The following is a 13,633-nucleotide window of genomic DNA, read 5'->3' as shown; positions in this document are numbered from 1 at the left end:
GGTCCACTTCGCGCCCTTCCTAACTGAAGTAGAATTAAAGCAATCTCCTTACTTGAAAAGACCATTAGCAAGGTTAAATTTTACCAACATCTAATAAGCATAAGTTTAAATCAATATTGGTCGTGGTGCGGTAGATAGATTTACTCCATTCTTAATCAGAGGTCAAAGATTTAATTTTGATTATGAAGAATGGCAAAATTCAAAAATAGCATACTTATTCTCTTGATTATGAGTTTCATAGCAACAGTTTCATAATTACATAATATAACAAGTTATATTTTATATTTTTGTAAACTATTGTTATAAGAATATAAATACATACGATTTTTACTGCCCTTATGATGATATGTATTTTGTATTTTTACAAACTGTTGCTATAAAAATACAAATACATATGCTACAAAATGTAATTTGATAAAAGTATTGCTATTTTTTATAATTTAATACTTAAGTATGTTACTTTATGTATTTTTTTCAATGAAAAAACTCTGTTGGGAGCGATGCCACTTTAATGGGCCCTGCAATGTGCCATCCGAATTAATCGGTGCTCCAATATGAATATCAGACACCGGATGAGAAACCCAAAAAAAAAAATCATCGAGTTTAAAAAAAAAATTGCTCTCACTTACTTTTTAAAACTTAAGTGAAGTTAAGAAAAATAAATTTCTTTCTTATATTAAAGTATCTTTTAATATTATCAATATTTATATTAATATCTATAATTTATCTATCTATATTTATATTTATAATTTATAATTTATAATATATTAAAAGTGTGAAGAGATTTAAAAATGTTGTTTGAATTTTTTACCTTTATTAAAAGTTTTTGCTTTAGATAAAATTTTCTTTTCACCTTTTATTTTAATATTTAAGAGTTGAAAATTAATTAAATATATTTATGGTGAATCTTTACTTATTAGAATCATCAAAATTTATGATAACTAATATTTTTTTATTAGTATAATAATTCTAAATCAACTAAATTTCATTTCAAGAACATTTGAAAAATCTAAAAATAAACATATAAGCGTTAGAATAAGAAAATTTAAGAAGTGCCAAATTTTTAAAAGTTTTAAGTACGTAATAATAATGTAATCAATTTATAAAGATTTGACTTTAAAAACAAGAAAAAGTTTTAATTATAAAATAAAAAAAGATAATCAGACCACAAATGTAATTTAAATTGATGTGTCTCTATTAGTCTCTGACAGTAAGGGAAAAAGGTATTGTTTGGCAAATGTGAAAGTGATAATTCATTAATTACTTGAAACTTTTGATGATAAATATATATATATGTTCTTATATTAAAATATATGTTTATTTTTACATTATTATATTTAAGTGGAAAGAATCTTTGAAAAGTGATTTGAACTTTATACACTTCATTAAAAATTTCCGCAATATACAAAATCATTTAATTTTAAATATCAAATATTACACGTGCGGTTAAACTAGTCTATAATCTATGTCTATAATATTAAAAGTGTGAAGGACCTTAGAAATATTGTTTGAACATTTGACCCTTCATTAAAAGTCTCTACTTTATACAAAATTGTCTTTTCACCATATTTTTAATATTTAAGAATTAAAAATTAACTAAATATTTATAGTAAAACTTTTCCTTATTAGAAGTCATCCGAATTAATGACAACTAATACATTTTTCATCAGTTTAAGAATTCTAAATCAATTAAACTAGATTTTAGAAGATTTGAAAATATACAAATAAATATGAAAGCGTTAGAATAAGAAAAATATAAGAAGTATTAAATATTTAAAAGTTTTATTTAAGTAATCAAAGATTTTTTAAAGATTTAACTTTAAAAATAAGGAAAAATTTTAAATATAAAAAAAAATCATACTATGGTTCAAATTGATGCGTCTCTCTTAGCCTCTAGCAACTAGGAAAAGAGGTACTCTATGAGAAACTCAAAAATAACGAATCCATTAACCACTTGAAACTTTTGGTGGTACATGTTTTGTTCACATTATTATCTTAAAGTGTAAAGGATTCTTGAGAATTGATTTGAACTTTTTGAACTTCATTGAAAATCTTCGCATTACATGTGCGGTGCATGTGTAGTTGAACTATAGATTACACGTGTGAGGTACGTGCGGTTAAACTAGTATTTTTAAAAAGTGTCTGATATGATATTAAAATTAAGAAATTTTCAAATTATGCAAAGATATTCTTCTTAAATAATCTTAAAAATAAAATGAATTAATGAAAACAGAGGAAGTACTCTATAATATATTAAAAGTGTGAAGACCTTATAAAAGTGATTTAAACTTTTTACCCTTCATTAAAAGACTCTTCTTTAGACAAAATTGTCTTTTCACTATTTTTTAAATTTATTGTTTAATTATTTTTTATTATATTAACTAGACTTCCTAAATTATATGGGACTCCTAAAATATATAGTAGGGGAACTAATTAATATTTTTCTTTCTACTAGACTTCCTAAAATATATGAACTCCTAAAATATATGGTAGACTTCCTAAAATATATGGACTCCTAAAATATATGGTAAGAGAATTAATTAACATTTTTCTTTCTACTGTTCAATTAGAAAAAAACTCCTAAAATAGGACTTTATTAAGGAAGTACTTCTGTAAATATTAAGACGTACATTAAACTAGAGAACAAACTGGTTTTCCTATTGTGAGAATATGATTGATGTTCATCTAACTTGATTCGATTCCATGTCTAGATAGTGGATACTTGATTTTCTAACCCTCAATTTCTTCACTATTTTTGTCAACAATATATATATATACAACAAACCCAGTGTATTCCCACCTAGTGGGATCTAGGGGAGGTAAGATGTACGTAGTCCATACCTCTACCTCTGATGAAGTAGAAAGACTGTTTCCGATAGACCCCCGGCTCAAGGCACGAGATACCACACAAACACATAGTGCAGCACAGAAGTAGATTACATAACATAAATACGGCACCCATAAGTAATATAAAGCAGAGGAAAGCAGGGAAAAGTACACAGATTCGTAATACAACATGGAACACGGAACACGGAATCATGACAAGAATAAAACCCCCACCAAGTAATTCCCAGCGACCCGAACTGGCCCTAATCCTCTGCCGTAATTCGCGTCCTGCAGACCTTCCTATCTAAGGTCATGTCCTCGGTGAGCTGTAACTGTTCCATGTCCCGCCTAACCACCTCACCCCAGTACTTCTTCGGCCTACCCCTACCCCGCCTAAAACCATCCAACACTAGCCTTTCACACCTACGGACCGGGGCATCCATGCCCCTCCTTTTCACGTGTCCGAACCATCTCAATCATGCTTCCCACATCTTGCACTCCACTGAAGTCACACCAACCTTCTCCCGGATAGTCTCATTCCGAACTCTATCCCCTCTAGTCAGTCCACACATCCAGTGCAATATCCGCAATTCTGCCACCTTCATTTTTTGGATGTGGGAGTTCTTAACTGGCCAACACTCCGCTCCATACAACAAGGTCGGACGGACTACCACCCTGTAGAATTTGCCTTTTAAGCTTGGGCGGCACCTTCTTATCACACAGCACCCCCGACGCGAGTTTTCACTTCATCCATCCCGCCCCAATACGATGCGATACATCCTCGTCAATCTCACCGTTACTTTGGATCACGGACCCAAGATACTTGAACTTGTCCCTCTTACATACCTCCTGAGCTTCCTGCTTCACTACTACCTCATTCTCCCGCCTCACGTCATTAAACTTGCATTCCACATACTCTGTCTTGCTTCTGCTTACCCTGAACCCTTTAGACTTAAGAGTTCGCCTCCACACCTCTAATTTGTCATTCACACCCCCTCGAGTCTCATCTATCAGAACTACATCGTCTGCAAAAAGCATACACCACGGCACCTCCCCTTGAATACGCCGCGTCAACACATCCATCACCAACGCAAACAAAAAGGGACTAAGAGTAGATCCCTGATGCAATCCTGTCAGGACAGTGAAATGCTCCGAGTCTCCTCCCGCCGTCCTCACCTGGGTTTTCGCTCCATCATACATATCCTTAATTATTCTGATATATGCCAGCGGTACCCCACTCACCTCCAAGCATCTCCAAAGCACCTCTCTGGGGACTTTGTCGTAAGCCTTCTCCAGGTCGATAAACACTATGTGCAGATCCTTCTTCCTCTCCTTATACTGCTCCACCAACCTCCGTACCAGGTGGATTGCCTCCGTCGTCGAGCGGCCGGGCATAAATCCGAACTGGTTCTTCAAAATAGACACTATCCATCTCAGCCTCACCTCGACCACTCTCTCCTAGATCTTTATCGAGTGACTCAATAAATTAATCCCCCTATAGTTATCGCAACTCTGAATGTCTCCCTTATTCTTATAGAGAGGGATCATGGTACTCCACCTCCACGCCTCGGGCATCTTTGCCGTCCTGAAAATTTTATTAAACAATCCATTCAACCACCTTACACCAGCCTCTCTAACAAACTTCCAAAACTCCACCGGTATCTCATCCGGCCCCGTCGCCCTACCCCTTCGCATCCTGCGGACAGCCTGTCTAACCTCTTCTACCTTAAAACGTCTACAATAGCTAAAATCCCGACACTCCTCTGAGTGCTCCAGTTCCCCTAACACAATAGCTCTATCCCCTTCATCATTCAAGAGCCCATGAAAATACGACTGCCATCTCTTCTTGATGTGGCCGTCCTCCACCAACACTCTACCGTCCTCCCCCTTAATGCACCTCACCTGATCGAGGTCACGACCCTTCCTCTCCCTAGCCTTAGCGAGTCTAAACAACTTTTTCTCCCCTCCTTTCCCCTATAACCCTGCATACAAGCTCTCAAAAGCGGCCGTCTTAGCAGCCGTGACTGCTGACTTCGCCTCCTTCCTCGCTAGCTTGTACTCTTTCCTGTATACTCGCTTCTCCTCTTCGTCCTTACTTTCCACCAACTTAGCATACGCCCCTTTCTTGGTCCCCACTTTCTTCTCCACCTCTTCATTCCACCACCAATCCCCCCGATGGTGCCCGGCCCGGCCCCTAGAAACATCCAACACCTCACTTACATTCTCCCTGATGCACCTTGCCGCCCTGTCCCACATACTATCCACGTCCCCCCTACACTCCCACACCCCCATTCCCGCCAAAATCATTCTTTAAGGTTAAAATTTTCATTCAGACAAGAATTAGTTGGATCAAATTCGAAGCTTTATGGTCACTATTATATTTTATTTTTATAGTTTACAAGTCGTAGATGAATATCGGTTGGCTTTGAAGAATTTCTTGTGTAAATGTTAGATTTAATTGTATTGTTTTGATATTTTTATTATCTTATTATTTTATTTTAATTTACAGATGCAAGATAAGTGCGGGTCAATTTTGAATTTTTTTAGGTGCAGGTTAGGTTTAATTGTACTATCGTAATATCTCTATTAGTTTATTATTTTATGGTAGTTTACAGATCGTAGATGAATCTCGGTTGGCTTTGAAAAATTTTTGAGTGTAAAATTTAAGTTAATTGTATTGTTTTGATATCACTTTTATCGTATTAGTTTGTTACAGTTTACAGGTGATAGATAAATGTTGGTCGGCTTTGAGGAATTTTTTGTATGTAAAGGTTAGGTTTAGTTGTATTATTTTGATATATCTATTATCGTATTATTTTGTTATTGTTTACAGGTGGTAGATGAATGTTGGATGACTTTGAGAAAATTTTTGTGTGTAAAGATTAGATTTAATTGTATTATTTTGATGTCTCTATCATTGTATTATTTTGTTGCAATTTACAGATGGTACTTGAATGTCGATCGACTTTTAAAAATATTTTTAGTAAAGATTAGGTTTAATAAATAAATTTTTCATCTTTACATACTCAAAAGATATTAAATTTAATTATTATATTAATCGTTATTTTTTAAAAAAATATCTTATTAATGTAATGTTTGAACTCATTAAAGTAAGGTACACGCGCAAGGTGCGTACACTTAAACTAGTATATATATATATATATAATCCATCTATAATCTATATCTATATCTATATCTATAATCTATAATATATAATATAATTAAAAGTGTGAAAATCCTTAAAAGAAGTGATTTAAAATTTTTGTCCTTCATTAAAAGTCTTCGTTTTAGACAAAATCGTCTTTTCACCTTTTTTATCAAATTATTAATTAATTATTATCTTTATAATAATTTAAATTTAAAGAATCCTAATATATATAGTAAGAAATATTAGAACAATTATTAAGGAGTCTTAAAATATATGATAAAGAGGTACAAAATTAATTAATAATTAGGAAGTATTAAAATAATTCATGTTCAACATATGAAAAACACGCTTTTGTTTATAGGGTCAACATGAGTGTAGTTGATATTTTATATCAAAAAGGTTTTACTCGTTGAATCCTTTTTTAAATAAACTATACACAAATTATTTAGCACTTTTAAATTTAGTTGGTCAAAATCATAATATTTAAATTTTCTAAATTAATTAAAATTTTACCTTGCACAGAAAGTAATTTCTACAATTCAATTTAAGTAATATTTGAATAAAAATTAAAAAGAGACATACATCTTCTTCTACGTCTATCTTTCTTAATCTTTTTATAATGACCTTAAAGATTATATATGAATATACATAATTAATAATTGATTAATAATGGAATTCTCTTAGCTTGATAATTTTGTGTTTCTCTTTCGGATGAAAATTTTGATGAAAAATTAAACGAATCAAGCATATTTTTGTTGAATAAGATTATATATGAATGCCTTTGCCTTAGCACGTCTTGGATGCTCTTCCCGTAGTGCCCCTTTCTTCCTCCTTGTCTCATTTTCTGCCGCCTGCTCTTTTCGTTCCTTCTCTTTCGGAGTGGAGCACTCTTCTTTGTTCTGTTCCTTTCTAATAAAAGCTTGGTATGTGTTCTGAGAGAGCCTTCACGTGAGGTGAACGGTACCTATAAAGTGGAATCCATTTGTCTTGGCTTCCAACTAATAAGGGAGTTGCATTCTGAGAGACTCAAAATATCCGTAGCTATTGTCAAGCTTGGGCATACTAACAATGACCCAATTGAGATCGTGGCCACACCTTGATAAAATAGTGATGATGTGGTCAACTTTGGATACGTGGCTCTTCGATTGGGGATGGACCATGCTAGTCGTCTGAGTGTGTAGTGTGTAGTGGGTGTGTCTTAGTGTGTTCTTACTACGAAAAAAGAAATGAGAAAATATATGATTCTCATTCTCGAAACTCCACTCGTTCTCTTCTTTCTTTCGCCTAAACAATTTCATTGCCTTACTCCGCTCGCCTCCAAAAACTTATTTTGTTCGTCTACAAAACCACCTTACTAGTCGAGCGCCCAAGAAGACCCTGTAGAAGTCCTTCATCCATATGATACCGACTTGAACATCCATCTATCATTAGAATCAAAAGAGACTGGTCCGTCCAACGCCTTTGACCTTGTTCCAAGAAGATCTCATTTCACCCTCTACGAGACAAAGATCTTGAACATCGTAGAAAAAAAATCACTCCTAACTAACTAGTCAAGTGAAAGGATCCCGCTTACCCACGCCCCTTTCCCCCCATTGTTAGGAGCCTCGCCCTCTTGACTTGATATGTCAAGAAAACTACAACAGTAGATCACTTTTTTTTTTCTTAAAAAAAGGTGATCTACTATCTCATATATATGATAAAGGAAGAAGACTCTTTTTAGCTATTTTGATTCTTTTCTTTGTGGTACCCCTAAGAAACCTTTTTTCTTTCCTTGTATTGTATACAATTTAAATAAAAGCTAAAGCACTTTCTTTTAAGAATGTATCTGGTTCCATCTTTCTTTCGTTAGTTAAGCCACTTTTTTCTAAAAAGGATTGTAGTAGTTCTGGTTTGAAAACTATTTGGAATGGCTCTCTCATATTGAGAAATTCTGTCTAGTGGAATTCGATCACAGAATCCATTGATAGCTGCATAAATGACTAGAATTTGTTTTTCAATTGGCAGTGGTGTATATTATGGTTGTTTCGGTACTTCTGTCAGCCTTGCACCTCTATCGAGTAATGCTTGAGTCACAGCATCAAGGTCTGAGCCAATTTGAGCAAGGGTGGCCATTTTATGATATTGTGCCAATTCCAGTTTTGAAATACCGCAGACTTGTTTCATAGTTTTCAACTGAGCGACAGAGCCAACGCGAATGACATATAAGCTGACGTTAATAGTAGGTCTAATTCCACAATAAAAGAGCTCTATTTCCAAACAAATTTTCCATCAGTAATGGGGATAACATTGGTGGGAATATAGGCTGATATGTCTTCAACTTGTATTTCGATGATGGGTAAGGCGGTCAAGCTACCTGCGGCTATCTGGTTTGATCATTTAGCCGCTCTTTCTAAGAGATGAGAATGTAAATAGAAAACATCATCTGGGAAAGCCTCACGACCTAGTGGTCAGTGTAACAATAATGACATTTATTGATATACTACCCCCTGTTTACTAAGATAATCATAGATTATTAATGTGTGCATTCCACTATCGCAAAAATATTCCCCCATGGCACACCCAGAATATGGGGCCAAAAATTATAGAGGAGCAGGATCCAAAGCAGTGGTTGCTACAAAAATAGACTATTCCAAAGCATTCGCTTCTGAAAAAATTTGAACTAATTATGACACAGTTGACCGTTTCTGTCCAATCGCTACATAGACACAATACAATGTCTCACTCTCAAAAGTGGCCCTTGAGTTCAGTTGCTTTTGGTTTAATATGGTATTGATAGCAATAGCTGTTTTTTCAGTTTATCGGTCCCCGATTATAAGTTCTCATTGACCACGACCTATAGAAAGAAGGATATCTACCACTTTTAAACCTATTTATATAAGCTCGTGCACTGATTTACGTTCAATAATCCCAGGGGATTTTACTTCCACAAGTCTTCGCTCGTGATCGCTTAGAACCCCCCTTCCATAATTAGGTACTCCTAAGCCATCGACCACATGCCCTAGCATAGCCTTTCCCACAGGAATATCCATAATAGATCCAGTGCGCTTGACAAGATCTCCCCTTCTTTAATAGCAGTATCACTACCAAAGACAACAATCCCTACATTCTCATTCTCAAGATTCAAGGGTATTCCTTTCACACCGCTAGTAAATTCCACCATTTCCCCAGCTTGAATCTCGTTTAATCCATAATCACATGCAATCTCATCTCCAACTGAAACCACTCAATTGATTTTATCCACTTGAAAATTCGTGTAAAAGTTGCTAATTTGACTTTCTAATAGACTTGTTAGTTCCGCAGCTCAGGGAGAAAGTTCCATAATCCAGATAGATATAAGGAAGAATGCCGCTGACAAAGAAGAGCTCTACCAGTATCTCTCTTTTTTGAGTCAAAGACCAGCGCTAAGTCCTGCCGAACAATCGCTTTTAAAACCCTTTTATAAGGCAGGCTACGGTGGGTCCCATAATTTTCTATTTGAGATAGGTGGTCTGAGTAAGTGTCCAAGGATAATATTTCCCAAATGAATAGAATATTTCCCTCATAATTTGGTGCCTTTTCTAAAAAAAAGATGAGTCTTGTACTCTGTCTGAATGAAGGGCTTCCTCTATCTTTAGTTTCGTTTGGAATTGAGCCTCGAGAATATCGAAGGAAATATGCTCGGCCAGGGGACACCCAAAAGTATAAAAGGAAAGGAGCACATTAAGCTCACTTAGCCTCTCTCCATCTTTCTTTAATGGATGATAAGGCTTAACAATAGGAGGCTCTGTGGGTTCACCATGGTTGGGAGAGTCTGGGGCCTGTTGGTTGAGACCGGCTTTGGAATTTACAGGGGAAATGCTTCCAAATAATTCAAAAAATAAATCTGTCAAACTGAATCCCCTTTCTTAAGTGGAATTATCATCCATGTGCAAGCTGCTGCAACCACTAACCTAAGGAGGAGCAAAATAAGAAGGAAGATAGGCACTTCAAAACCAAAGAGCCTAAAAAGAGTACGTAAGGCTTGGAGGAAAAAAGAACCTTTGACCCTCTCCATAATAAGGCAGGGATCAAAGCCAATCAAATAAGATAAGAGACATATAGTAAAAAGAAGGGTAGAAGGGAGAATCATAGAACGAATGAAAGATGGAGACAAGGGGCGAAGGATATTCATGATTTTCAGAAATATTTTTGTTCATTCGCTTTGCTCGCAGAGCAGTATACCAAAAAAAGATAGACTTGTTGGAAATCACTAGTTGGGTTTATTTATCCAACCAAGAAAGGCATGGGGCTTCTGGGCATGGTAACTAAACACTTAGCTAGCGTTAGATTTTCTTTTGATTTTGCCAACTCAAGTCTTTTATTAACATACAGTATTATTTTTCTAACTCATAGGTGTAAGCACTATAATACAGTGTTGACTGGTGTGCTTTGGTGTAATCGGGGATCTGAAACCATAGAAAGACTGTACCCGGTGTCCTTCTCATCAGGCAGCTATCTCAAGCTCATTAAACACTGACTCTCTTCTTTTTTCTTTTCTAATCGTCAAAATTCTCTCAATTGTGCCCCCATTGCCATTAGAGCACTCTCTGATACTGGAATTCTCCAATTCAGTGGAATGGGGCTTACCTTTCTCAATTATGATGTACTCGGTTAGGTTGCCATCTAGGAATATTTCCTATTTTTTTACGTACTTCTTTCTCTTTCTATTTTTAGGGTTTTTTCTTATGATGTGTACCTCTTTCTTTGAAGAAACGGGAGAGGAGGACTATTTTAGGAGTCACATTTTTTGATTTATTTATTCATAAGGGTGTATGATAAGAAAAAGTACTTTTACTTATTGCAAAAAGAAAAGTAGCATTTTACAAACAACTTTGATTCATTAAGATGAAAACTTCATACATAAAGTGTATGTCACATATTTGTTAGTCTATTATTTATGGGTTTTATGGGCCTCCATGTGTTTATCTGTGTGTGGTTTCTGAGCTAGGAGCGCTTGGAATTTCAGTGCTAATCTATACTATAAAAAATGTGGCTCTCTTTCACTTTTTTTTGTAGTCGAATATAGAGTCAGGTTTCGAAAGAAGCGTGTATGTGTGTAGCCCCCTCACTCATGAAATAACTCTAATCTAAAGAGACAGTCTATAGCGCTACCCCTATCAATTCATGGGCAGCGTGACGAAAAATGAGACATCATCCTAGCAAATCCTAACAAAAGGGGAAAAGAACTTCCCATATCCATTGTACAAGCTAATCATGCATGATCTACAACGTTGAGAAAGCATTCCTTATTTTTGCTTAGAAATTTAATCTTTGCACACCTCGGGTAGTTCTTTCCAATCAAAGAACTTCTCTATGCTACTTAGCAAATCGAGAAATTCCTCAGGATGCAAGGATTTAATCGGCCATGGAAATCGAAAACATCCACTTTGATCTCACAATCTCCTTGATCTCGATGCCCTTCTAAGACCCGGATTAAGTGCTTCCTTATCATTCAAAATAAAAATTGCCTGGAGATTCTTCTTCTTTCTTTTACAAATCCAGCTTCTCTTGAGTGATTGCTTGAGTTAAGCTTAAGCCTTCTTGACTTGGTTTGAGTCTCGATTTTCAGTACTTAGATGATCTTTTAGGTCTTAGTTCTTAGTACAATGGATTCCATAGGTTTTTCCCTTTGCTCTTCTGAAAGAAGCATCTGGAAATGACTGGTCATAGGCTTATGCTCTGAAGAATGATTTGCTTAGGAAAAAAATTCTTGTGCTTATGTGAATGGGTCGCTCAATTTCCCAAGACTAGAGAAGGGGATATTCCTACAAAAGATGAAAAGTGCTTAGCTTCATAAGATGACTTGTTTACTTCCTTTGATCCCCGTCACCTCTTTTATGAATGCTAAAGATATTTGGTTTGACGAATGTAATCCCAAGATCTTTCTGAATATTATCTCTGTATCCATCCATTAGGTAGAGTCCACTTGAGTGTACTACTTTTTGATGATTTACTGGACTTGTTCAATTGGTGAACTTGAGAATGTCGAATTATTGTTGTTCATATTATCTGAAATCTATTTTCAACCCTCGCGAATTGAGAATACGGGATTTGCTACTTATGCTTTTTCTTCCGCCCTAGGAGTAGCACAAAAAGAGGGATTAACATTATTGACCCAATGATAAAGCACTAACACCTTCCTTGTTGGGGCTCCGCGCACTGGGAAAAAGCTGACGTGCTGGGAAACCACCACTAGTTACAAAGCTCCAATAAGGTATTGAGAGGGCTATCATAGTCAGGTGCAAATTTCTTACCCAAATTTTGAAACTACCCCTATTCCTATTTAGGGAGTTGAGGCAAAAAATAGCTTGATGAACCGTTCACTACGCACCGGCCACATTCACTTTCTTATCGTAAAGGCTATAAATACACATTGTCCCACAAGTAGTCTATTTTTTCTAGAATGCAGTCCTAGATAACTGTAACCGTATATATATAGAAATATATCTTTGATGCTGTCATTTCAAAATGTCGGCTCCAACCGCTCTTTCACCTCCTAAAGAGAAAAGTTGGCTTAATGAGCGTAGATGAGAAAGCAGGAGCAAGAGAACAAATAATCTCTTTCTTGTCCTTCTACTTAAGGTTAAGGTGCAAAGAGAAGCATTTTTGCTATTGAGAACGTGAATGGTCAGCGCGAAGGTTCAAGACTTAGCCGAGCATTAGCGAAGCTAGATTCTCATAGCAAGGCACTTCTAGTTAGCGAAGCATTGTAGTAGCGCCGAAGCCCTATGTGCTATAATGCTAAGCCAAGGATGCTCCGCCTTCTCTATAGAATCAGTCAACTGAGTTCTGAATGAATTAGCTCCTTGGTAATGGCTTAATCTATAGATAGAAAGCCCTATGATGGGAAACTACCACGTTAGGTTTGGAGAGATATGGGACTGGTTATATAATAGGGGAAGTGGATGAAAGCTTTTTTTTTCAATAGACGGCTAAATGACTACAGGATCCTCGGTATACTCTACCTCAATTCACCATTTCAAACCTTATACAAAAAGTTTTTTAGTACCAGCTCCTTCTACCTATACCGCAGTTGAAGCACCTAAAGGAGAATTTAGTGTCTTTCTGGTCAGTAATGGAAGCAATCATCCCTACCATTGTAAAATAAGAGCACCTTACTTTGCCCATTCATAAGGACTAGATTGTATGTCCAAACATCACATGGAAGCAGATGTGGTCACCATTATAGATACTCAAGATATTGTGTCTGGAGAGGTGGATAGATAGGACTACTAGTTTCTCGATCAGGACCCTATCTTTATTATGAGCCAAAAACCTAATTTATACGCCCCTTTCTTTATTGTTAGAGATTCTATCCAATTATCATGTCTGATACGAAAAGGAGTAAAGAAAGAAGATTTGAAGAAGGCTTAACAATAAGAGAGAACCCCCTCATCTCATGACTAGGAACATCTATGTAGATAGGATTGGCTTTATAGTGCCAGTTAGGGGTAGGTATAAACCTTAATTTATCTTTTTCAATCTTCCTTATAATATCCATCTTGGTTTCGACCTTGTTGAGATCTCCCTGATCGAAAGTTCCTATTTTGCTGGATCTTCGATCATCTCCGACTTCCTAAAAAATAAGATTGGTGACCTAGATGGTCAGGGTATTTCCTTACCTTAGCTGAGCCTTAGGTA

The 13,633-nt window shown here is 35.8% G+C and overlaps 1 pseudogene; it reads right to left on the bottom strand.

Annotated features, from left to right (window-relative positions):
* Window positions 1–7,740: 7,740 nt before the first annotated feature.
* Window positions 7,741–13,090, bottom strand: LOC124888887 (annotated as a pseudogene).
* Between the last annotated feature and the right edge of the window lie 543 nt (window positions 13,091–13,633).

Source organism: Capsicum annuum, chromosome 11 (assembly GCF_002878395.1).
Source record: "Capsicum annuum cultivar UCD-10X-F1 chromosome 11, UCD10Xv1.1, whole genome shotgun sequence".
NCBI lineage: Eukaryota > Viridiplantae > Streptophyta > Magnoliopsida > Solanales > Solanaceae > Capsicum > Capsicum annuum.
This window is presented reverse-complemented; position numbering and strand designations above follow the sequence as displayed.